Here is a 27,578-nt window from a genome sequence, read left to right on the forward strand (position 1 = left end):
TTTTGTATCGGGGATCGAACTCAGGTCCTTGAACTTGTGAGGCAGGCAGTGGCATCACTGAGCTAAATCCCTAGCCCGCAAGACCATATTTGATCAGGGCTATATTTCCTGCTTCTCGGGAAGTCCGTGGGCATATCAGACAGTAACTTAACCTTTTTTGCCTTCACCAGATATCTCCATTTGAAACACTCTGGGTACTCTCTCCTTTTCCTCAGTTGTAGCAGTATCCCAGGGAGGTTAAACACCCCTATGAAAGGACTGTAAACAAACATTTGAATAAAAATACATTTTATCCCAGTGATGGTGAACCTTTTAGAGGCGAGTGACCAAACTGCAACCCCAAACCCACTTATTTATCATAAAATGCTAACACTGCAATTCAAACTGAATACTAAGGTTTTAGTTTAGAGAAAACAGCTCACACATTAACATCTTTGGTCTTGAAAAAAAAACAGGCAAAAGGGCTAAAGGTGTAGGGAAAGTGGGAAGGGTAGGGGAAAGGGAATAAGGGAAAAGAAAAAAAAATATGAGAAAATGAAAAAATGGAAATAAAGTGTCTGTAAATGGGGAGGGGAGAAGGGGGTGAAGGGAGGGCAGGGAGGGGAAAAAATGAGAACCAAGACCTGTTATGTAAAGGTACAGGATCCCAGTAATGGATGTAACTGTGCTGTATACCTAGAATGTACCAATAAACTCAATAAAAAGAAAAAAAAAAACAAAAACAGGCATGTCATAGGTTCGCCACCACCGTTCTAGCCAGATTGTCCTAGAAATTGGCACTTGCCTATCTGATATTGGTGGTTAACCAGAATTCTACCTTATCAGTTAGAAAGGGAATTTGCAATCATTAAGAACAATTTCTTCTTCATATATGCTACAATCAAACCTGAAGGAATATAAAACTAAGAGAGTAACTCCCTTGCCAAGGGTGATCCGAGACTGCTAGGTAGGACCTAGTAGTTTTAGTCCAATTCTTTTCCCATTGCCTCAAGGTGCTTTATTGCAGCTTAAAAAGTGTTCATTTTTATATATTTCAGTATAAGCATCAACTAGACAAAGAAGGCAGATGGCTGCATAACAGAACCTCATTAACTACAAATCAAGAGTTCAACACTCTTCTCATTGTGAGGTGTGTGAATCTGCTGCTAAAGTATAAAAAGCAAAAGAAATGTAAGTGCATACAGGATTGTCTACACTGGTGGCTCTCTGCCCAGTCATCTGAGAACTAGAATATATCCCCATCGTGACCCATGGCTCACTTTGCTGTGGTTTCCTGGTGATATTTGGAAGGACACACACCCACATCCACATCCACACACACACGTTTGGGAGGATGGATCCCAGTGGGCAGCAAGTAAAGTTTAAAAGAATTCTCCAAGCACCAACCCTGTCTGGCAGTCTCCACCTAGCAGAAAAATCACTGGTCTTCTCTCCCCATGTAGGCACTTACACAATAAACAAATGTTTATTTGTGTCTGTTCTCTGCCAGGCACTGATATAAACTGGTGAACAAGAGAAGTTAGTACTAAACATTCGCTTGAGCTTTAGGCTAGTAGGAAGATGTTTTCACATATCTAAGGCACCTGACTCTATCAACCACTGATGCCTGTTTGATGAGTCTTTAATCTCTTTGAGTATATCTACAAATAATACAATGAAAAATCCCTTAAAATAAAAAACTTTACCACACCCCCAGAACTCTCTAATCCCCACCCTCTTTTCTCTTCACTTATTTACTGCTCATCGTTCTCCATTAGGAGGGAGACTTTTTGTCTGTTTTATTCTCTGCTGTGTACCCAGGACCTAGAAGGCACAGTGAATGCTCAGTGAATACTGGATTTGTTGATGAAAGAAATACATAAGTCTATGATAGAACCTCTACACTTGCCAGATCTACTTGGTTCATTCTCTTTCCATCGTGGTCTCCCTGGCAACCTCGTCAGTCATTCTCTGATGCCCAATGTACTGGCTCTCAATCTTCTTAGGGCTTTTTCTGCTGGTTGCATCTGGGCAGCCTATAGCCAGTCTGGGCTCATGATTTCCTATCACATGGTAATCCTCTTTTGCCCCATCTTCTTATCTTGCACTGCACCTTCTGGGCCAACCCGCAGCTCTACATTAAAACCATCCAATTTATCTTCCCCAGGTCCAGCCCAGAGCAGTGCTAGTGAAGATCTCGATGCTCAGAATCCATGGTATACAGAAGAAAGAGAATGGGATTAAGAATTGGAGCTGGATTTGAAAACTGACTATAAGATCAACCATATAGTATGTTAGGTTAGGTCAGCAACCTTTCTGAGTCCTTTTTCTCGCTGTAAAATGGGGATAATAATACCTACTTCATATCATGAGGATTATATGTGAAATGAAATAATGTATGTAAAAGCTCCCAACAGATTTATAGGTATATAGAAAGCAGGTAAGGAAAATTAGCTTCTCCTCTTCCCTTAATGTGATATAATTTGTGAACGTCCAATGATAGCCTTGGTCTTTGAGTGGTTAACAACAAAAATCCATCCTTTCCTGTGTGAGTCTTCTTAATTTTCCTTTATTTCCTCATTTCTTTCCAGAATTCTGTATTTCCCTCATACTCTCTCCTGATTCAGATATTAGTGTCTCTTTTCTTGTCTAAGACTAAACCTCTATCCATGCCAACAGTTTTCGACCCTGGCTTCATGTCAGAATCATCAGAAGATATGAATGGCTAGAGATGGGTGCGTGGTATCTTTTTTTAAGTTCTCTGATAAGATGCTAATACAATACAACTGGGGAAAGAATGGTCTTTTAAATATATTGCCGTAACAATTGGATATCTACATTCAAAATAATGAAGCTGAACTCCCTTCATATCACCAAAATTGACCAGTGTAGAGCTAAAAATATAAAATGCCTAGAAGAAAACACTGGAGTGATAGATTTCTCCAGATTTATTTTTTATTTTATGTAAGATGAAAATTTTGTAAGAAAATAAGAGACCAAAAATACACTATATATCATTATCTTCAAAGTGGTTACTCAGAGTACAAAACATTAACAAAAAATTCTTACTAAGAAGAAACAAACAGCACAAAACTTTCAGTGAACTAAGTGAAACGAATGGTATAAATAAAATAATAGTAAATATATTTTTGAAACAACAGAATAGGTAATTTGAGGAACCATCTGAATCTCTTCCCACTTCCTATTAATGTATCTTCTATTTTGCTCTCATTTGTATTACATATTTTGTATATCTCATATAAGAGATTATGCAATATTTAAACTTGTATCTGATTTAATTACCTCGAGTTAGGCAAAGTTGCTTTATATATAACACCAAAAGCACAAACAAAAGAAAAAATAAACTGCAGCAGAAGATAAGATGGGGCAAAGAAGGATTATCCGGTGGTACGTAATCATAAGCCCAGACTGGCTCAAATAATACCATGAAAGTAGAAAGACAATCTGCAGAATGAGAGGAAATATTTGAAAGTCATATAATCAATGAAGTGTTTATATCCAGAGTTGGACAATAAAAACATAAATGATTTAATTTTTTTCTTTTCTTTTTTTTTGGTACCAGGAATTGAACTCAGGACCTTGTGAGGTAGATGCAGTGCCACTGAGCTAAATTCCTGGCCCCTGATTTAATTTTTAATATAGGCAAATGGTCTGAAGAGACATTTCTCTAAAATATGCATAAGCACATGAAAAGATGCTCAACATTGTTAGCTATGAGGGAAATGTAAACAAAACCATAGTGAACTGGGCATGGGGCACGTGACTGTAATCCCAACACTCATGAAGCTGAAGCAGGAGGATCACAGCAAGTTCCAGGACAGCCTGAACTACAGAGCAAGACGCTTTCTCAAAAAAAGCCACAAAACAGAACAAACAAACAAAATCCACAATGAGATACCACTTCAGACTCGCTAAGAGATGACACTAATGAATAAAGATAATAATGACAGTGTAAAGAAATTGAAACCTCATACATTGCTTATGGGAATGTAAAATGGTGCGGCCACTGCGGGAAAGGGTTTGATGTCTCTTGGAAATGTTAAACAGAGTTATCAGGTGACCCAATACTTCTGCTCCCCAGAGAAGTGAGAACATGTTTACACAGAAGCTTGTACATAAATGTACATGGAAGTTATTCTTAATAGCTAAACAGTAGAAGCAGCCCACATGCCCAGTAACACATGAGTAAGCACAACGTGGTACGTCCATACACACTGGGATACTGTCTAGTGATAAAAAGAAATAAGTACTGCACTCTGCAACATGGATGAACTCTGCAAACAGTAAGTGAAAGAAGCTAATCACAAAAGACCCTATATATAAATGATTGCATTTATATAAAATGTCCAGAATAGGCAAATCTAAATAGAAAGAACACAGATGAGTGGTTGCCTAGGGTTACCTATGGGCGAGGAGAAATGATGAGTGATTATTAATAGCTATGTGGCTTATTTCTGTGATGATGAAAATGCTTTAAAATTGACAGTGGTGCTGGTTGCATAAAACCACTGAGTAGTGAGAAAGAAACCAGGAAGGAAAATTTCTATCGGTAATGCTAATGTAATAATTTATTCCTGGGAATTTAACCTTCCAGGTTCCTTGTGAGTAAAGACTGCATGTGCACATCTTGACAGAATAACAAGTGACACAGAGCAGGGGCGTGATAGCCTTTGAATGATTTTTTTTTTTTTTTTAAGCAGCAGAGTGTTCTTGGGGAATGTTCTTTATTTAATCAAAATTACAAGAATCAGAAGTGGTCATCTTGACTCTCTTGATTCACTCGCAGTCCCCCGCCACAATTAATTCAGCTCTAGTACACAGAAAGAGGGCAGGCAGACAGTGCAAACCAAACTGACCGGTTCTGCCATCCCAAGCATGGTTGTGCTGTCATATACCAGTGCATGTGGCCTCTGGCCCTTAGGAACCATTCTTTTGACAGTTCCCCAGGACATGGCTTTGGTTTGACTGACTTTGTTTACTTAAATAGATTAATTCCTACTTCTGGAGTAGCTTCAATTTTTAAACAGAAAGCCATCTATTGATAGTCACTAATACACAGGATTTTATTGTTTGATATTAAACAATTAAGAGTTATTGTTTTTTCCCTACAAGTACACTATGGATGAAATAATAATTTGGGACACAGCCTCTAGGAGTGGAGAGAAAGGAGGATCCTGCATGCATTCTGTGCCTTGCCTTAAAGGGATAGTTTTATTTTTTTTTTTCAGCTTTGAGTTTATTGGTACATTTTAGGGATACAGTACAGTTACATTAATTGTTGGGATCTTGTACCTCTACATGAAGGGATGGTTTTATTTTAATAAAGCCAAGGGAAGATCATATTTCCTTCATGGAAATAAAATTCTCTTTTTGGCAAAATGTACATAAAAGATACAATCTGATGAAATATGTCTCAAGATAAGTCTGATTAGATAGCACAATTTTTTAAAATGTCAATAAGTTGGCCTTTAGATCATGTGGACTCCAATAATTTAAAATAACTTTGAAATTGCTACTTTCAACAAAATCTCAGGAGGTACACAAAAAAAGAAAATGCAGAAATGAGTCACGATGTTTACAAACATAAGAAATTATGTCTAAATTATTATCTCATTTGCTCAAGCCAGCAAATGAAAAATAACAAAATATGAAACCACAATTGTCTGAGCCTAGCTCTGATTTAGAATTAGGCAGAGATTTTCCTCTGTGACTGTAGTGAGTTCAAATGCACTCAGAAAATCAATATGAGGGAGGGCAATGTCAATCTGAGAAACAAAAGAAAATGTTCCATCCTTACATATGGTAATTTTAAAATTAAATGAGTTTATACTTGGAAAATTTGTAAGAAGAATAATTCAAAAGATTTCATGATAGCCATAATTTAGATGCCTTGCTTCACAAGGAAAGATTAGAATATGAAATTATCATATTATACATGACAAGGCTGGAGAAGAAATAATAGGCATTTTTGCTTTCTCTCTCACTGGAAAGAAAAATCAAGTGCGTGTTTCAGATTAGTATATAAATTTCCCAAAGTGAGGTAGTTGAAAAATGCTACTAGATTCTTTGGCTTGAGAGCTGCCCCTGGGGTAGAACACGGCAAAATGTTAATTCCTTTTCTTTAACATCACAATTCCACCAGAATAAACCAAAGCTTTGGAAAACAAATTCAATCACACATACTTTTGGTTAAAACTACAAGCGAACTAACAGGCCAACTTCACACATGGAACGTATCAGAACTTCATGATTTCCCAACCATGGCAGAAAAAACTATTTTCAGCTAGAAAGTTCGTCTTAGAAAAATACTCGTGTGTATTTCTACACAGTATAATTTTGGAAAATAGCAAGAAATCACTTCATTAGGAGATATTTTTAAAATTAGAATGTAAGAATAATTCCTCCTATGCCTCTGGTCCAGGTTTTTAGGTTTTGGGCAGTATAAATAAAGTGTAGAGAGTGACAGACACACAAAAGCTACAAATATGTCCAAATACACTCCCTAGAGCCCGCATCATGCAAGCGTTTGAAAAATGGTCGAACAAGACGTAGTCATCTGTTTCAAATTGCAACTGCACGATATTGACTGTTATGAAACAAAGGCAAGGTGAAGGGTGAGAAGCGATGGATAGGACGGCGGCAGGAAGGACAAGCGCTCGCAGGATGGAACCTGCTCTGCCCGGCCGGCCCCACTTCCCGGCCCGTTCTGGTCCTCTCCACTTTCCCTCTAACACGATCCACACCGTCTCCAAGAGAAACGGATCTCCCCGAAGGAAAGCTAAGCCGGCATCCAGAGGTAACGTGCAGATCAGTAAATGAAAAATGTCCACGTCTAACCGGCAGACAGGAGAGGAAAACCAGCTGTCAGTTTCGGACGCTGCAGCAGTAACGGGGTTTCGGGTTTCTCTCCACCTCTGCCTCTCTGTCTCCCGCAATAATATCAGTTTTATAATCGCCTCAAATCACAAAAACAGTGTCCGGCGGTCCTTACGAGATAAATGCTGGTGCAACAGAAAATGAGGGTGCAATACTCACAACAATGAAGAATTCCTACACATGCTGTTCCATTTTCTTGCTTTGAAAAGATGGAAGGTTAAAGGGACTTGCAAAATTAGAAGGATGAGCGGGAGGGGGATTCCACCCACACAGTCCCCCAGCCCACCACCGACGACCCGGAGGACTGCTGACGTCACAGATTCATGAATGGATGTAAATCGGGCTGCTTTAGGATTCCGCGCAGACTTCGCTCTGGTGTGTGCCATGAAAAAAAAAAAAAAAGAAAAAAAAAAAAAAAAAGGTGGTGGGGCGGGCCCAGAGTATCTCAGCCAATAGGATCTAGGCAGGCATGGCCTGCCTTCTTTTAGAAGGAATCTGGTCACAGAATAAACACTGCCCGCCAATCAGGGGTCTGCCACTGCCTTACCACAGACTGGCAGCTTGAGAAGAGTGTGTGTGTGTGTGTGTGTGTGTGTGTGTGTGTGTGTGCGCGTGTGTGTAGAGCTGCGAGTCACGAAAATATTATTGCTGCTATTGAATGAAAGAATCAAAATAGAATTTTGGTGGGATCAATGTTACCAAAAACGCATATATAAGAAAATCATCTTTTATTCATTAGAACTGTTTTCTTTAACCCTTTCCTTTCTGTCCAGGAACATGCCCGATGTGATTTTTTTTTCTTTTTAAATCAAAGTCAAGAAAATAGACTCTGAAACTAGTGACCACGAGACATGAACTCACCCCATACTATGACTTGTACAACCAAAATAATAAGGAAAGGGGTCATGGGAATAATAACAGTGAGTAGGGAAATGAAATGCAAATATTTAAAACAATTGTACATAAATCTGAATGTTTCGTATAACATAATGTGTTCCTGACCTTTATGATGTGCTAAAGTGAATGTAGGAGAGAAATCCTCTGCTATATTTAAACAGCGTTTCCTCACTGGTTCATCCAACCTCTGACGTGACAACATGGCACCAGAAGGGCTCAGAAGGAATCTTCCGGCAAATTTTCATTTCAGGAAGGAGTCACTAATAACAGCAAAAACAGCTGTGTGACCAAGAACATTCTGCCCTATCTTTCAAAGAGATTATCTGTACAGCGAAGAGAGTTGCTGCCCGTTCTGTACGGCACGACGAAGGGCCCAAACCTGAGCTCTAGTAGGTATTGCACAGTGCTTCCCACGTCTGATAAGGGAAAACTCCCTAGGAATACTTTATACACCGCTCAGACACCCAGGGTGATGTTCTCCTGGGGAATCCCACTGCAGAAAAGAGGGATCAAGGACATTTACCCATGTAAGATAGGTGTATTTAGGCTGATAGAGCATTGGCACATTCCCAGTGGGCCTGCGCGTACCATATAGGCCTGTATCAGTATGTCTAACATACTAAGACTATTTTAGAATTAATATATGGAAAGGAGATGGAGAATATGCATCTCTATTTCTTTTAGAAACAACCACACCCTCTGCTCTGGCTGCTGGTGTAAATAAACTATATTTCCTGTTGGAAAAAAACAAAACAAAACCATAGCCATTTAGGATACACTAAAAGAATCAGATTTATAAAAAACACTTTTTTCTCCTCGAATCACACAGATGACTAGAGGGACTCAGGAGTCCACACAGTTTTATTGTCAACAGATGGCCGACAAGTACATTCAGTTGTATACTTTTAAACATAGCTTTTTGTGTGTCAGTCCTACCCCAAGTACAGCATGTTTTTAAAATAGCCAATTATGTTATACAATGGTGATGATGAAACTTTTAGACCAGTGCCCAAACTGCAACCCAAAACCCACTTGTTTATCGCAAAGTGTCAACCCTGCAATTAAACCTGAATATTGAGGTTTTCATTTTGAAAAAAACAACCCATACATTAACACTCTTGAGAGGTAGGGAGGGGAACATGAGAACCACACCCTGGAGCCGTGCTCCCAGGGGGATGTCTTGTGGTGGTGGAAATGTTCATGACCTGCACTAAAGCCACAGCCACATTGGGCTACTGAGCACCAGAAACATGCTCAGTATGTTTGAGGAACTAACTTTTTCACTTAAATAAATTTAAAAATAAATAGTCCAGGTAGGTGCTGGCTACCACATGGGACAGGGCACCTCTAGAAATATCAAATCAAGTTCCATCATCGTCAGTAATTTCTTCTTTTAGCATGGTGGGTGTGCTATGCGCAGAGGACTACAAAACCATGATCAAGGTGAGGAAGCTCTTTTAAGAACCAAATAAACCTCTTCAAATCTCATTAAAGGCCGGAAGATGACTCTGGTCTCCTTATCCAAGAAGATACTTAAAAACTTATTACTACATAAAATATAAGTATAGAAATTAAGGCATAATTATTCTGCTGTAAGAATACGAGTTGTTGGGTACAGGGGCACACGCCTTTAGTGCCGGCACTCTGGGAGGCTGATACAGGTGGGTGGAAGGTTCAAGACTATCCTGGGCAACTTATTGACTTAGGGAGACCCTGTCTCAAAATGGAAAATACAAAGGGCTGGGTCCATAGCTCAGTGGGAGGCTCCTTGGTTCAATCCCCAGTACCACACATACTTATGTACACAAACACACACACACACACACACCCAATATGAGCTATTATAATTTTTGTGTTTTGTAAAAAAAGTATGGCTTTTTGAAAAAGGAAAATGACTCATTTAAACCCAAATCTGGCCTGGGGCTGTGGCTCAGTGGTAAAGCTTGCCTAGCATGCACAAGGCCTGGGTTTAATCCCCAACACTGCCACACACATACACACACACACACACACCCAAACACGCTCCAGAATTTGAGAAGTTCAAAGTATTATGATTCAATTGCAATTTATGGTGAAATACTAGGAAAAAGAAATAGTATAGTAACCTCAACTGCTGATGCACAAGACTCTTAATTACTTCACAGACAACAGCATGTAGGGCAAAGGCTGGGAGAGACCCGGGATCCCGTTCTGTCTGCCGCTTGCGGGTTATGAACGTCCAGGTATACCTGAGTGTCCATTTCCTCCTGAGCAGAACAGGGATAATAAGAGGCTATACTATCACATGAGAATTAAATAAAATAACAAAAGTAAAGAGTTCAGTGCAGGATTGGAAGATAGAAGATACTTAATAAATAACATAGTAGTTGTTTTTGTTTGTTGTTACTATCTAAAGTACACAGGTCAGTCTAAGGAAATTTTTAATAGATCTGCAGTTCAGGAATCAAAATTATTGGAAAGAAAACAATATTTTTATTTTGCTTTCAATAAAACTAGAACAGATCTTTTCAGGAAATTAAAAAAAATATCTATCAGTGACGCTTCTTCCAAAGAAAATCTCATTTAAGTCCTTTTTTATTCAGGAGATTGGGGAATACTGTACTCTCTCAGAGAATAGAAAAACCTAGAGTTAGTTAAATTAGCTGATTAAGAACTCTGTTCATTTGGTTTAGCAGCTTATTTTTTGACATTAAGACATAGGTTGTATAAAATGATACCAACTAACATGGAAAACAATGTTTGCTAGGTGAGAGCGGTGGTCAGAATTCTCCACTTGTGTGTTAGAACGTCAACCCTGGCCCTCCCTGTTTCCGTTCCAGAGTACGTGAATCCTTCCTTAGTCAAGCAGGTGAATCCCAATATTCAAAGACCTCAGCTGACTATTCATCGTTTCCAGTCAACTCTGATTATGTGCTTACCTGAGAGTGACGACGTTTAAGAAACATCTAAGGAAAAACATTTTCTAAGTATCATTAAATGCTATCCTTGTATTAAGGGAGAGAATCAGAAAGTTACATGGTGTCTAAACATTAGTAGCCTAGCACCCCTTGGCAGAATCACTGAGTCTGATTTTTTCATAAGGTAGAGGCATACTGCTTTTGTGCTAGTCATTACCTTGCATAACGTCTCCTATGTAAGAAATTCACATGAGGAACTTGTATTACAGTTTCGTACCAGGGAGAATTTTGGTGTTTTTGAAGAATTATTGTGTGTCTTTTTAGATGACAATAGTGTCATCCACTGAATTCCTTTTCTTTTTGTCCCTACTGCTGGCAAGCTCAGAGCCAAGTTCATGTTCTTGGTATATGCTTTTGTTCTGTTGTTAGCATTTTGATTTTCTCTTCTTTGTATTGAGTTTGACTTCCCTTTTGTTAACTTCATTTATATAAATATATATATATATATATACATATATATTTCTTTCATGATAAACACTTCAAATCATTTTCAAAAAGTATACATAAAAACTTATACTAGTAACACCTATAAACTTTTTAAAAGACAAAAGCTTCATGTTAGAAAATTCTACATTCATCTTTATGATAAAAGAAAACTCTAGCCAGGTGCAGTGGCACACAACTGTATTTCCAGCTACTTGGGAGGCTGAGTAGGAAGATCGCAGCCTGAGCAACCTAGTAAGCCCCGTCTCAAAATTTTAAAAAAAGGACGTGGGGGTAACTGGAGGTATAGGTCAATGTAGGTCAGTAGAGCACTTGCCCACCAAGCACAAGGCCCTGGGTTCAACCCCTAGTAACACACACACACACACACACACACACACAAACACACACTAAAGGTACATATAAGTGTGGTAAAGCTAGAAGAATATGTCATGAGTTAACTGGATTTGAACTCTTTGATTTTTTTCAAAGAATAATAAAACATTTAGACATCTGGAAAAGCAATTTTTCTTATGTTTTTATATGACATTTAGAATAAATCTTTTTTTAGAATAAATTTTAACAGCTTAATGAAGTTTTAATGATTATCCCTGTCTGAGGAATGTAAGAATTCTTGATCTATAATGTAAATGCACTAGAGCAAATCAAAAGCCAATGGATTTCTCAATAAAATATTCCATATCCTCAAAATACATTAATAACATACAAACTATGGTAAGGGCCATACATCAAACTTTTGTAGGACTAACAATATAATGGGTTTACAAAGGCATTTTACATATTGAAAGAGCAGGGGGAGTTTTTTTCTTGAGACTTGGTCTTGTTATGTAGTTCAGGCTGGCCCTGAACTCACTATGTATTCTAGGCAGGCCTCAAACTCACAGCGATCCTCCTGCCTCAGCCTCCTGAGTGCTGGGATTATAGGAATGCACCATCACACCTGACTCACAAAAGGAAATCTATATAATACTCACTCATGTAAAATTCGTACTACTTTCGGGGCTGGGATGTAGCTCAGAGGTAGAGCATGTTCTAAGCATACACGAGGCAGTGGCTTCGATACATAGGGGAGACAGGGAGAAGGGGAGAGGGAGAAAAACTACTTTTTGGGAGCTCTTGGAAAAGATACCCTTAACCATCTGACTTCTATTACAATGCTATTTTAATTTCTCCCCTTTAGCTAAATACAAGTTGTCACTTCCACTTTCCTTCACAGCGCAGGCAGCATAACGGCAGACAGAGGCATGAGAGTAGTGGGCATCCATCCATCCTTGCAAGTTTCTTTCTGCATCTCCTGCATTTGAAGGCGCTGCCTCTGCCTCTGCTCTCAGGCTGTGCGGCTCAGATCCCACAGAAACCATGGCTCAAAGAGAGCCTGTGGCGCATGCTGGCTACCCCATCTTCTCAGCCATAATGGTTAAAATCACCGGACTCATCCGGAGATGTCGGCTACAGCTATTGGGGAGCGAGCTGTAAGGACAACGTCAGCAGAGAGCTACCATCTTTGTCCACGTTAGAGCAGAGGAAAGGGAAGAAGGCAGCTTCCGGACCACAGAGTGAACATCCGCTGGGCTCTTGGCTTCAGAAGGGCATGGACTCCTTCTGCCCCGGCCGCTTTACTGAGCTAAACTTCAACATGTGCTTACGGGTTCTGCCACTTGCGGCCAAGAGAGTCCTTATCAGCAGTGTCATTAATTGTCTTCTGTCACACTCAACAAAGCTGGGCTAAAATCACATTCTACACACCACTGGGGTTCCTCTCCTGACACGAACAATTTCAGTATTTTTGTAGATTAACTTTCAAATTCTATCTTCTGACTCTCATTTTACTGTACCCACTTTATCATTATCAAATGCTCAACATTTTTAAGCTCTACCTTTTATTTATTTAATTTTTTAAAAACAGGGTTTCACTATGTTATCCAGACTGGTCTCCAGCTACTTGGCTCAAGAGAGCCTGTCTCAGCCTCCTAAAGACTGGGGACTAAAAGTACATGATACTGTGCCAGGCTATTACTAATGACATTTTAAAGTTGTGAATTTCACAGAAATATTTTAAATGTTCACCTCAATTAATACAGGATTTTAAAAATGTTAAAACTGGGCCTGGGATTTAGCTCAGTGGTTCCACTGCCTGCCTTGCAAGCACAAGGACCTCAGTTTGATCCCTAGTACCAAAAAAAAAAAAAAAAAGTTAAACCTGAAATCTTGGGCAAAATTACTTAGTTGCTCTACATCTTCCTACAAAATGAAGGTAATTATAGATGTAGTATAGTCAACATGGTAACCAATGTCAGTTATGTTACTCAATAACCTCATAAAGACATAACTCCATTTATCTTTTTCATCTAAATTGCATGCATTTTCTCATTGGTTAGTCTTACTCTGAGGTTGACAGATTGTAATTTTGATCGTCAATAATAATTTATTTTGTCTGCTATTTAAAGGTTATAAAAATCTATTTTTCCTGTGATCTTTTTTTTTTCCTGATTTCACTTTAAAGTCAACTCCCAATTTTCCTTGTCTAAATATCTGTTTTTAGGTCTTTCTCCTTCTATGATTAGTCTATGTATGTGGAAGGGATTTTAACCTAAGCAAAATATAAATACAATGGTAAAGACTCTCTGACCAAACCTCTTTGTCCCAAGTGAAAAGTTATTTTATCATTTGCTAATTTGAATAATCTGTGCCATTACACTCTTCCACTAATGATGACAAGCATTACTGCTGAGTACAATGATATAGCTATAAATCATCAATTTGTGCTATCTGTTAAGCATAGTGCTAGGAGCCCCACATAAACATTTCATTTTATTCATATAGTGTTTTAAGGTAGATCTTTTAATCTCACTTTATGATGAGGAATGGGAGGCATAGGAAAGCTCAGTCACAAAGCCAGTTTAAAAAAAAAAAAAAGGAGTAGACCCCAGAATCCATTCTCTAGCCAGCACACCTGTAATCCTAGCACTTGGGAGGCTGAGGCAGGAGGATCGCCTTAAGTACAAGGCCAGCCTCAACTACATAGAGATATCCTATCTCAAAAAAAACCAAAAAAAACCAAACAAACAACTGAAACAACAAAAACAAACCAGAACCTATTCCCTAATTATGCCAATCTATGTAAGAAAAAGAGACCATTTAAATGGGACTCACACTAGAAGTAACCAGACAAAAACAATGAGATATGATGAAATATGTATAATCATCCATTTAAAAAGTTATGCTGTCAGGCATGGTGGTGCACACCTGTAATTCTAGCCACTGAGGGGGATGAGGCATGATGATTGCAAGTCTGAGGCCAACCTGAACAATATAGTGAGACCCCATCCCAAAACACAAAACAAGAGGGAAGAAGAGAAAGAAGCCTATTTTAAGAGTATGATCCATGGGCTCATGCACAAGCTCTCAGGGATGCCTGACAGTCCCGTCTGTGACGCTGTAAGAACAGTAATAGGCAAATGAAAAACCAATTTGTTGGGATATGTTTCATGAAGTGAATCAAAGTTGTTATTTCTGAGAAAATGATAATTTATCAGGCTTTACTATATATATTATACACTTAGCATTGTTTAATAATTTTGTCTTAATATGCAGGCAAGAGGTATTTTTCACTGTTTGGGACCACAAAGGTCTTAATCCAGCTTTGTCTTTAAAAACATAATAATCTCATAGGTTTATAGGATCAAGATCACTGACCCCCAGGTCCAAGGTGCTCCAACTGCACTGTGAAAGAGCAAGCTAAATGCTAGAGGTATGGCGCAAGAGAAGATGACTGTCCCAGAAGGTCTTTTTGTGTGCTTTGTTTTTGCTATTGTTTTTGCTGATACTGGGGATTGAACCCAGGGCTTAGCATGCACTCTACCACTGAGCTACATCCCCAGCCTATTCATATTCTGAGACAGTCTTGCTAAATTTCCCAGGCTGGTCTTGACTTAAGATCGTCCTGCCACAGCCTCCCGATTAGCTAGGAATATGGGCACAGGCCACCATGCCAGACTTCAGGGGATCTTATCAAGAAGCCTGCTGCCTCATCTTCTCATTTAGAAAAGCTGCTAAAACACAGTCTGTGTTTCTTAATGTGTTACACACACACTTGCTCTGTGACATGGCTATTCTATTCTTAGGTATTCACCTATATGAACACATTTATTCTGGCTTGGATAAAAAGACCCCCAGCCCTAAAGCTCACGTGTTCAGAGGTGGGGCTTTTGGAAGACGATTAGGTTATTGATGAGTTTGTTTACAGCTGAGTGTGTTCTTAGGAGGGAAGGGCAGCTAGAAGAAGTGGGTCACCAGGGATGTTCCTTTGAAGACACTTATCTTTCCCCTGCTCTCTGCTTCCTGGCTTTCTCTGCCCTGTCCTGCCCCCATGCCACTTCTGCCTTGGAGGCAGCCAACTACAGACTGAAACCTCTGAAACTGAGTCAAAATAAATTTTTTCTCCTTTAGGTTGTGTATGCCAAGCATTTTATCCCTGCAACAGAAAGGCTAATGCATACACAAACATTCATAGCACATTTACGTGAAATGGTCCACAAATGAAAACAACCTAAACATCCACCAACAAGTGAATGAATAAACTATGCTAGCTGTGCTGTGCTGGCTGTCTTGATGTCCTGAATTGGTTTAAAACATTTATCTTTTACGGCCATCTTAATTTGGAAAAGAGCCAGAAGTCATACAGGGCCAGATCTGATGAATATGGTGGATAAGGACACACTGCCATGTTTTTATGAGCCTTTCTTTCTGTTAGATAGCACCACCAGAAGCATTCGCTATATTTCTGATCACATTCATAAAGACACGAAAGAAGCCTTTCAGAATGGCTCAGGAAATGGCAAGAACTTTGGGATAAGTGTTTGAAGTGAGGGAGAGTATTTTGAGGGGGACTAATTTAATGAATTTTAAAAATTTAATCATCCACCATATATTTTGATCACCCTTTGTATCCATACAATGGGAATACTATTTAGCATTAAGAGGAAGGTACTACTGACATGTGCTGTAATGTGGATCAGCCTCAGTGTAGCTATGCTGAGTGGAAGAAGCCAGGTACGAGTACATCCTCTGTGATTCCATTTAAATAAATTCTAGAAAATTGTACTCTAGAGATGACAAAGGGGTCTGAGGAAGTTCCTGAAGAGTGCTATCCATTCTCTTGGTTGAGGTGGTAGGTCCCTGGTTGTAGTTATGTTAAAAAATAAAAAAGCATCAAATTACACCCTTTTAATATGTGTAATTTACTATATGTTGATTTTTTTTTGGTACCAGGGATCAAACTCGGGACCTCGTACTTGCGAGACAGGCGGCAGCACCACTGAGCTACATCCTCGGCCCTATATCAATTTTATTTAAGGAGGCCAACAAGAAAATATACACCCACAGTCAAAAACATTTTTATATATGTCAAAATGATTGCATAATACTTTTTGATAATTTAAAGGAAAAAATAATATACATACTGTTTGGTGTGAGAACAAAATGAATAATACAATTGTGTTTTGTTCATATGCTTAAATATTTAGAATTTGTGTATAATGGTCTTTTTCCATTTTAAGGTAAACAAGTTATTTGATTCAAAATGATGACCAGGATATGTTCCTGACTTACATGATATATAAGGGATGTTTTAAGGAAATGATTTTTAATCTGCAGTTGTAACCTATTAGTGGACCATGAAATTACTTTGGTGGGTCAATACTAGCATCTTTAAAATGAGCTAAAATAGAAGAAAATAGCACAGCTGAAGTGGTCAGGTTAAATATAGTGTTTCAGGAAATATATCTGTCACCTGTGTGACATGTTGAAAGTTATATTTCTTATATGGGTCATGTTTCAAAATGTAAAAAAAAATCACTATTCTATGATATATATATATTTAATACGTATCTATGTTCTTGCTATTTTACAGGCTCCATATAACACACTATGCCTTTTGTGCTAAAATATCTTCTTTATCTTTCTATTTTAGAGTTTCAGTTTCCTAAATTCCAAAAATAATCATTGGTAACGAGTCTGGTCTTAGACATTCTTTGTTAACAAAATTTAAAGATGAAATCTTTCTCTTTGTTTTTGGTACCACAGACTGAACTCAGGTCCTTGCGCTTGCAAGGCAATTCCACAGAACCGCTGAGCTAAATCTCCGGCAAGATGAAACCTTTCTATCTGCTTATTTTTACAGTGCTAGGAATGAACCCAGCTCTTGTACACGCACAGCAAGCCTTCTACCACTGAGCTGTACCCCAGCCCACTGAAGATGAACTTTAAAACCTGGCAATGCAGTGATGAGAAAGCCAGTTTCTGGTATCAAGGAGCTTTGGTGAAATGAGTAATTGTACAAAATGGTGAAAACACTAAATTAGTGGGGCAAATAGCAATGTTTTACTTGAGGTTGGAAAATATCAGAAAGAAATGAACAGAAATTTGAGGCGGGAATTCTTCCTTGACTGGGACTATTCTATCCACAGCAAAACATTTAGTACACACTCAGCATCCCTGTAACTCCTCCAGTCTTGGAAATGGTGGATTTGTCTCCCCAGAATCCCAGGGGATAACTTAGGTACAGAATGGTATTCTCTTCTCTCCTCTGTGGTCACAGAGAGGTAAGAACCAGCCCTTAGCCGAGAAATGTGTCCGTGCCCCTTAAGGAAATCCCTTGGAGAAAAATACCTCAATGACAAATTTCTTACAGCAAACCTCAGCAAGGGCTCTGGGAAGGAGGTGTGAAGCTGAGGAGAGGCCCAGAGCCACTGTTCCCAGCCCAGACTATAACTAGTACTGTACTTGTGATTTGCTTGTCTTTGGCAAGGTGGCATGTTTGTAGAGGGAATAAAGGCTTGTCCTTACACAAACATAGCCTACCCTTCTGCTGGAGTTTGTTTTACCACTCCCGGTGTGCACTGCCACTCTCTTACCCAGGATTTGGATTAGGTCTCCGCTCTTTCAGACGGAATGATCACGCTGAGCTGGATGGTTTCCATGGGTTTCAATACAGAGGAAGGCTGGACTTGCACCATTCGGTGGAAGGATTTGGGGAAACCAGATAGGAGAGAGCAGGAACAACTCTGCCGAGGTACCTCCTATCAACCACAGAACTGCTAAGGCACACACTAATACTTTTTATTCCGATGTGAGAAGACAGTACACAAGTACAGCAGATAAAGGCTGGAAACTGGAGAGGATAAGATGTGAACACTGAAACAGTCAACAGCGGCATTGGTTTCGACAATGAATCTTATGTGACTCTCCATTCATAGGCTCATACTGTGAAGATTCATACTCAGTACGTTAGCGATCTCTCTCTCTTTTTTTTTAAGCGATCTCTTTCTTAAGATGCATTAAGGAGGCAGGCATGGTGCCACATGCCTGTAATCCTAGTACTCTTGGAGGCTGAGTGAGGTAGGAGAATCACAAGTTTGAGCCCAGCCTGGGGAACTTGAAAGTCAGGGGATATAGTTCAGGACCTGGGTTCAATCCCAAGTACCACAAAAAAGATAAAGAAAAACAAAACCACTAATTAAGGGAGTAAAGAAGACAGAACCTAAAAATCTTTCAAGGAAAAAATCCATTTTAATATTTAATATTCATTAATATCATTAAACATTATATTCTGGCAATATACTTAAAACCAAATAATAAATCCTTCCTGGAAAACTCTTGGTGTCCATTACATGTAATTATACCATCTAAAACAGGGCAGTCCTAGCTTTATTACTACTTGTGGGGCTGGGGATACAGCTCAGTGGCACTGGGCTTGCCTGGCAAGTGCAAGGTCCAGAGCTCAATCCCCAGTACTGGGAAAACAAAACAAAATTGTGACTTGTAGTAGTAAAATACAGAAGTTGCTTCTAGTAGTAACCTGCCCCCAATCAGTCAATCTATAATTCATTTCAAAATTTTACTATCTCCTAGGTTCTGATCCAGTCTCCTCAATTAGACTGAGAATTAAAATTTTCCATGTAACACTCTCTAAGGAATAAGAAGAGCAGAGTATAAAAGTAGGAAAGGGGACTGGGCACAGTGTTATTTGTTTTTATATACTGTGAAAAACCAATATATAAATCAAATATACAGATATTCACTGCATGAAATCTATGTTCAAACTACTTTAACACATGTTGTTGGGTATACATATAGGGATAAATTATAGATTCTGATTCAGCCTATTTCAGTGGATAAGAAACACAATAAACAAAAAATTTTAAATTGTTATAGTGGATTAAAGTCATATCAAAAAAGCATAATGGTATGCACTGTCCACCAATATCTTATCTTCTCTCTTTTTAGAGAATCCTTAACCCTCACGCTTACTTTAAAAAGTTTAGGTGGTACATGGCTATTCTGCTAAAGACTTCTCTATTCTCCTGGCTGTGGCTGTGACCTCCTACATAAGTTCTCGCCAATGGGATGTGAGAGTAATGTTTGTAACTTGCAGGTCTTCTTACAGGAAGGCTACTGTCCTGAGCTCTGGGCCCACCACACTCCCAGCTGATCAGCTGCCAGAAGATGATGTCACTACCTCAGGCCATGGCAGAGCAACATAACAGAAGTACCCTTGGCCTTTGATTAGCCCACTGAATCAAGGCTACCTGAACTGTACTACCTGCCAACATTAGGACTTGTTAATCAAGAGCAAAATAACATTCTCCCTTTTTCTGAGCTCCCGGTTTTCTGAGATTTTGCTCCTGCTGCTTAATTTGTATCCCAACTAATATATCCTGCTATGGGGTGGTATACTGCTATAGAAATAAATAAGCAATGATTGCCCAAAGACCTTCTGAGAAGAATTGATAACTCAGAGTCCAGGAGTTGAAACTTTAAAACTCATTCTGTTCTGTTCCCTTTAGTATTATTACTTTTTAAAGAATAGGAAACTAAGGCTCAGAGACTTTTCCATAGCCTTGGAATTTGTGGTAGAACCACGAATTGATCCCAAGTCTCCTGAGTGTTCTTTGTATTGCATCTTCTATCTGTATGAGAACAATGACCCTGAGTGCTGCCTCTTTCTTTCCTTGCCACAATCAATGAAGATCTACTGAGTACTTCTGGGACACAGACTGCTATCCTGAACAAAAGTTTTAAAATCATGTGTTTTGTCTCAAAACTTATCTGCATCTAACACAAGAGAAAATACTAGCATTACTATAAGATACTATTATAGACAGCTAAGTTAGGTAGAAATATTACAGGCAGTCCGAATGGGCTGGGCCCTCAAGAGAGTCAGGACAGAGGTAAAACACATCACAACTGTGGCCAGAGATGCAGTCATTGGGGACCAGGCCTCAAGATAAAGGTGAAATGAAGAGGCCTGCATACTTACCCAGCAGACAAGATAAGTGGTAACAGCTAATGAAGTCTAGATAGACATTATTCACCTTGAAGGGTGACCAAGTCCTCTGGACCTACCATTTCCTAGAAAAAGTCTTTGTTCTTTCCATGCACACTCGTTACGTGACTTGTTTCCCCACTGGATCACCGTCACCTAAGCGACTATGCTTGTAGGCTTATTGGTTGATTGCAGCTTTAACCCACATTGTACCCATGTGGGTTTTGCTCTATAAATTTCCCTGTAAAGTGGGGTCCTCTGCTACCCATTCAGGACCCCTCCTGCCTCTCAGGAGCTATTCTCTCAATAAACATTTCCTTCTCTTAAACTCTGTTGTTCCTGGAATTTATTCTTCAATTTTAGAGCACATAAACTTGGCATATTAGACATCTAACAGGATGGAAATTATAATATTTCCCTTATAACATTTGGAGATCCTATTTCATGTCCTAAATCGTCCCTATATCAGTATTACTATAATAAAGATGAACGAACAAGAAACAAATTCAAGCAATTAAGGTTAGAGACTCAACAAGTCACGAAAGACTTCTAGAAGCAGGGTCCTGATTACTTAAGTGCTTAGGAAATACAGCAAACATGATTCAAAAAATACTTGAATCAGCTCATAAGTGCCCTGTTGAAACTTAATTAGAAAGCCAGGCCCTGGAAATGTAGTTTCAATTCTCATTTTAAAAATATTTTTGAGGGAGTCTGAAAAATTTTGATGCTTCCATCTTTTTAAAAAATCACCCGAGTCTTCAGTCTAGGGATCTTCCTGTGTCGACTACCAATAATAATCATTCTTTATCAGAAACCTCCTAAGTCCTGCTCTGGCCAAGGAGAAAGAATTGTTGCAACTTCATTGTATGCAGACAGACTGCTAAAGAGCAGATGAAGAAAGGGGCAGTTTTAGGGAGATACGAAAGGACAGAGTGAGACACAAAGTGGTAATTAGCTTCCTTGATTTACTTGGTTGTTGAATACTGTCTGTGCTGGCAAGGGAGCTAAAATCTGGTGATAAATACAAGTCCCTGTCTTGAAGAAGCATACCATCTAGAACTGCAAACTTTCCTTTTCTTTTCTTTTTCCTTTTGTGGTACTGGGAGTCGAACCCAAGACCTTTGCACTGAGCTACATCCCCAACCCTTCGTTATTTTTACTTTGAGGCAGGGTCTTGCTAGATCACTGGCAGCCTAGGCTGGGCACAAACTTGTTATCCTCCTGCCTCAGTCTGCAGAGTGCTGGGATGACAGGTACACACTACCATTCACAGCTTTCTTAATGCATCTTCACATACAGTTTTTCAACTGAGATAGAAGTAAGGGTGAAAGAACACCTCAAAAACACTGACTCTTTAGAATAGGAGAAACCACTCCAGACTATCTTCACTTTGGTGACTCTCAGTCTGTTCTTTCTCACTCTGAGTCAGTCGTAATAAAAGGTAGAGAAGCCATTGCTTACATGTTTTTCTTTTGGCTTCTGGTTGCTCCTGGTTTAGAACAACTTGCCCTCACTGCTATTGAACTCACCATTTCATTATCTTTCAACTGGCCAGAACAACAAGGGTTCTTCTATTTCCTCTCAAAAGCCACAACCACTGGGCCTGTGTCACAGTCACCCCTCCTGGCCTGTGGAACTTAATTACCCCCAGCAGTGGAGCTGGGACACAAAGCAGCTGTGTCCCCAGATCTGCCCTGGTAGTACTCCGTGCTCCTGCCCTGAACAGACTAAGGCAGTGGCTGTCTGACTTTAGGGGGACTATTACGACCCGGAGACATGCTCTGGGAGATGCACCTGAATTGAAGATTAGCAAAGTGGAGTCCCATGGAACACCCTTCATAATGGAAGCAGCAGCCTAAAAGGCCATGTTTTTCTTTTTTTTTTTCCCCAGCTTTAATTGAGTTTATTGGTACATTTTAGGGATACAGTACAGTTACATTCATTGTTGGGATCTTGTACCTCTACATGACAAGGCCACATTTTTCTAGTGTGTATTTTTAATTTATTAAATTACTCAAGGCTCTGTATTAAATGGTCATCTTTGAAAGGCCACTCCTCTTGAAAAGAGGCTGGTGTCTTGAAGTGTCTTTCACTATAAACAAACACAAAAAGCAGCAAGAGGAAAAATCAAGATTCCAGAAAAAAAAGTCAAATATTCTATTAGTAATTACTAACCATTGCAACATTTGAAAAATAAAGTGCATTTTCCCTGAGAGTATTTGTTGCAGCTCAGTGTTTATTTGGGCAATAGAATCATCACAAATTTCAGGCTGAAGTTACATTCTGGAGTAGCTTCCACTGTGAGCTCCTGCATTTAGGGCAAGTTTCTTTATCTTTTCCCCTATGAATGCCTCAGTGCATTCTGAACTGAAGGGAAACAATGCTGCTGCTGCTACACCTACTGCAGACACAAAAACTATGCTGGAAAAACTTGAAAGAGAAAACACAGTACACTAATATTACTGAAAATAATTTGTAAGACCAAGGTAAATGTCACATTTTACTTCTAAACTGTTATTTCAGGATCCTGAATGATGATCGATAAGGCAACACGCAAAGAAACAGAGTAAGTAAGCCACACAGAATACTAGTAAGTGGCTGTCGAACTATCACATACACACACACACACACACACACACACACACACACACACACACACAGATAACCTCTAGTCTCCTTTATAGGCAAAAACAAGTATACTTGCCCTTACATTGAGAAAAACTCATTCCAAACCATCAGAAGAAAATACACTTGACAGTTCAAGAACTATCAAGATAGATAAAATACTAATAAAGTAGAGGGAGGAGAAGGAAAATGTTCATGAATAGTTAATTGCACAAAAAGATGCAATGGCTAATCAGAAAAATGTTCAACTTGAGAATCAAAGAAATGCAAGTTAAAACAAAATAAGATACTAGCTTCTTCTTGCAAAGTGGTAGGATCTTTTGTTTTATTGCATGGTAAAGTAATATACTACTTTGGAAAGAGCATAGCAAACCAGGTACTTGAACACTGCTCAGGTTTAAATAACTGATATACCGTTTTTGAAATATAATGTGGCAACAGGTATGTGTAGGCTTAAAATGTCACTATCTTTTAAAAACAAAAAAATTAAAATTAAAAACATTTTTAAAAGATAATTATCTTTTGGCCCCAAATTCAATTTTAAGAATTTAAATAATCAGAATTTTTTTCTTTAAAAAAAGTATCTAGCCATATAACAATTCCCAATTTGAAACTATACTACAAAGCCACGGTTACAAAACAGCATGGTACTGGTAAAGAAACAGACCTGAGGATCAGTGGAACAGATTGGAAGACACAAAAACAAATCAAGATGTACTCAGCTACCTCATCTTTGACAAAGGAGCTGACCATCCCCACTGGAGGAAAGATAGCCTCTTTTATAAAGGGTGTTGGAAAAACTGGATCTCAACCAGCCAAAGATTAAAACTGGACCCTTATTTCTCACCATACACTAAATTAAAATCCAAGTGGATTAAAGATCTAAATATTAAAACAGAAATACTAAACTTGCTGGAAGATAAGTTAGGCAGAACTCTGGAAGACATTGGCATAGGAAAAGATTTTATGAACAAATCCTCAGCAGCACGGGAACTAGCAGAATCAACAACTGGGATCTCATCTTATTAAAAAGCTTCTGCACTGCAAAAGAAACCGTCAACAGAACTAAGAGACAACCTACAATGCGGGAAAAAATGTTTACCAGCTGCTCCTCAGACAAAGGACTATTATCTAGAATACAGAAAGAACTCAAAACAATCAGCCCCCCAAATATAAAAACCTGATTCAAAAATGGGCAACTGAAATGAACAGACATTTGTGAGACAAAGAAGTAAAAGCATCAAATAAATATATGAAAAAATGTTCCACATCACTGGTCATTTGAGAGATGCAGATGAAAACAACACTGAGATTTCACCTCACCCTACAAAGAATGGCTGCTATCATGAAATCAACCAATAACAAATGTTGGCGGGGTTGTGGGAAAAAGGAACCCTCCTCCATTGTTGGTGGGACTGCAGAGTGGTGCAACCACTATGGAAATCAATATGGAGATACCTCAAAGAGCTGGGACTAGAGGTTCTATTTGACCCAGCCATAGCTCTACTGGGTATCTTTCCAAAAGAATTAAAAGAATTATATCATAGTGATATATGCACACCTATGTTTATAGCAGCACAGTTTGTAATAGCTAAAACATGGAAACAGCCCATTTGCCCATCAGTTGGAAACTGGATAAAGAAGATGTGGTTTTTCTATAAAATGGAATACTACTCAGCCATAAAGAATGAGAAATTAGAGTTATTCATAGGAAAATGGGTACATTTTGAGGATACACTCCTAAGTGAAATAAATAAATCACACATGTGTAAATACCGAATAGTTTCTCTGGTGTGAAAAACTATAATAGTATACAAGGTCCTAATGGGATAATTAACAATGTGAAATAGGAAGAAAAGGGCTAAAGGTGTAGGGAAAGTGGGAAGGGTGGGGGAAGTTGAATAAGGGAAAAGAAAAAAAGTATGAGAAAATGAAAATAAAGTGTTTGTAAATGGGGAGGGAAAGAGGGGGTGAAGGGAGGGCAGGGACAAGGGGAAAAAATGAGAACCAAGACCTGTCATGTAAAGGTACAAGATCCCAGTAATGAATGTAACTGTACTGTATACCTGGAATACACCAATAAACTCAATAAAAAGGAAAAAAGAAAAAAGGATCTAGCCATAAAAATTTCATCATACTTGTTTAAATAAAAAACATAGGAATACAGTAATATAATACTTCTACAATGGAGGATTTGTTAAATAAATTATATAAAACTATACAACAGAATGTTTAAAATTTTTATAAATTACATACTAAAATTTGTAAAAACAGGAAACAATATTCATGACAAAGTGTGAAAAAAGGAAGGTAGTGCAGTCACAAGTACCTGGTGATGCCACACATATATATGACAAGAACATGGAGAGTTTTAACCATGGCTATCTCTGATACAGGGATTCTGTGATTTTATTTTCTCTCTTAGTCTGAATTTCTAAATTATCAGTGAAGCACTGCTTTGGGAGAAAGTTTCAATATTGCCAAAGTGATAAATGCTCATTGCTATTTTAACTTTAAAAACACTTGATACAGGGAAAATTGGGAGACTTCAGTTAGGAGGAATAAATTCGAAAAGTTGTATGATGTGGTGACAATATACAATCTACAACACACTATGTATTGCATATTTGAAAATTGCTAAGAGAGTAGATTTTAAGTGTTGCCACCATACCTCCACAAATAAGTAATGTGAGGTAAAACAAAAACTTGTCACAGTTTTTTTCCTTTCTAATTTTAAGGAAATGATTCTGTTGTACACTATGTTATACTACATAATGTGTCCTTTCACTAGTATGGCTGGAATAAACATTCAGGATATAGGAGTGTTTGGGATTAAAATGCTTTTATCAGAAGGGGTGTGTGTGTGTGTGTGTGTGGCAAATTTTTTTTTAAAAAAGTATGTCAAAAATTATGAGACGCATAGAAAGGAATTTGAGAAATCCCGTGAGATTAGAGGAGGCACTGTCACCTGGAATGTTAAGATCAGGAGAGCAGGAGAGATCTGGGCAGCCACCATGGGAAATGTAACAGAGGAGAATTGAAGGCCATCAACAAGCAGCGAGCTAGGGGACAATCAACAGAGGAAGAAAAGCAATCAACGCGGAAGCAGAAAACGGGATTAGGGAGGTGCTCTGTGTTGGGCACAGTCAAGGGAGAAAGGGCCAAAGGTTGATGCAGGGTGGAGGAAAGAAGACTGGAGGAAGTGATTACTGATGTGTTTCCCTGCTGGGTGGGGCATGGGAGGGAAGGAGTCCGGAGCATGCTCAGTTTGGTTGCTGTGGTAGCTCCCTCCACGAAGGGCATGTAGTAGAGCAGTATAATACATGTTTAAGAAAAAAGGGAGCAGAGACTGTGAGCAGAGGGGTTGGACCGCATACTGAGCACCTCCTGTGGCACAGATAAAAGATACCACATCTTCAGTCTCTTCTTATTGGCTGCCCTTCTCCTTTGCCTATAAAGCAGGCCCAGGTGTTTCCTTTTCAAAATTTCCTTCTAACTTACCTACTCACACTCCAATCCTTTTCTGGTAAACATCCTGAAAAACTCGACACAGTAGGGCTGGCAGGTGTTGGGCACATATGCCTCTCTCCGCTTCCCAGCCCCAGCAGGGCTAGCAGGAGAGGGTGGCGCTTGTTCCTGAGGTCCGACCGACATCCACCACAAGCAATCCAAACTGAGTAGTACCACACCAAGGGCCTTGCATGGGGGAAGCATGCGGCACTAGTTACCAAATGATGCAAATGCATACATCAGGGTAAATTTGGGATCTGTTCTATCTGCTGAAGCAAATAATGGAACTGTTTTTTGGTTTGTTTGTTTTGTTTTTTGAGACAGGGTCTCACTATGTAGTTGGGACTCACGTGGATCTCACTATGTAGCCCAGGCTGGTCTTGAACTCACAGTGATCCTCCTGCCTCAGCCTCCGGAGTGCTGGGATTACAGGCGTGCGCCACCACACCCGACTCTGGAACTGTTTTACTCTATATTTGACCTTGTGGAAATGGACTACCTTTACACTAACAGCAGCCATGCCTGGAGCTCCTGCTACTGAAGGTCACTTTAGCTAGCACAGGCAAAGTTATTTCTAGTTACAGTCGGTTTCAGGTTAAAGCTGTGTGGTGGGATTAGGTATAGCTTTTACTTTCCTATTTTTTACTATCCCGTTTTTATTATTATTATTATTATTATTTTTAAAATACCCTGCTGGGAGTCATTCCTTTGCAGCAGAGGTGAGAGGAAAAAATACAGAAGCAATGCACTACACTGACTTTTTGAGGTACAGAAGCCATCTTTAATAAGACAGTAATTTCTCCTTGCAAGTAGGATTTGCATGATCTCCAAGTCCACATGGCATATACGAAAGGTGGCCCCCAGGATCCTTACCTCCCCAGTACACATGCTTGTAGGATCTGTCCTATCAGTACAATACAGTGATTCTTTTTTTTTTTTTTTTA

The 27,578-nt window shown here is 39.0% G+C and overlaps 1 protein-coding gene across 8 annotated transcripts in view; it reads right to left on the minus strand.

Moving 5' to 3' along the window:
- Map3k13 (mitogen-activated protein kinase kinase kinase 13) overlaps positions 1 to 27,578 on the minus strand; it is a 151,486-nt gene that overhangs the window by 82,553 nt on the left and 41,355 nt on the right. The window contains exon 1 of one of the 8 annotated variants that reach the window (XM_010624221.3): positions 7,036 to 7,276. The exons of the other annotated variants lie outside the window; for them this stretch is intronic. The gene's annotated coding sequence lies outside the window, so the exon portion shown is untranslated. Of the gene's footprint in view, positions 1 to 7,035; positions 7,277 to 27,578 lie in introns of those variants that run through there. 8 annotated transcript variants of the gene reach the window in all.

The sequence above is a fragment of the Fukomys damarensis genome, unplaced genomic scaffold (assembly GCF_012274545.1).
Source record: "Fukomys damarensis isolate Sample0158 unplaced genomic scaffold, DMR_v1.0_HiC HiC_scaffold_12, whole genome shotgun sequence".
NCBI classification, from domain to species: Eukaryota; Metazoa; Chordata; class Mammalia; order Rodentia; family Bathyergidae; genus Fukomys; species Fukomys damarensis.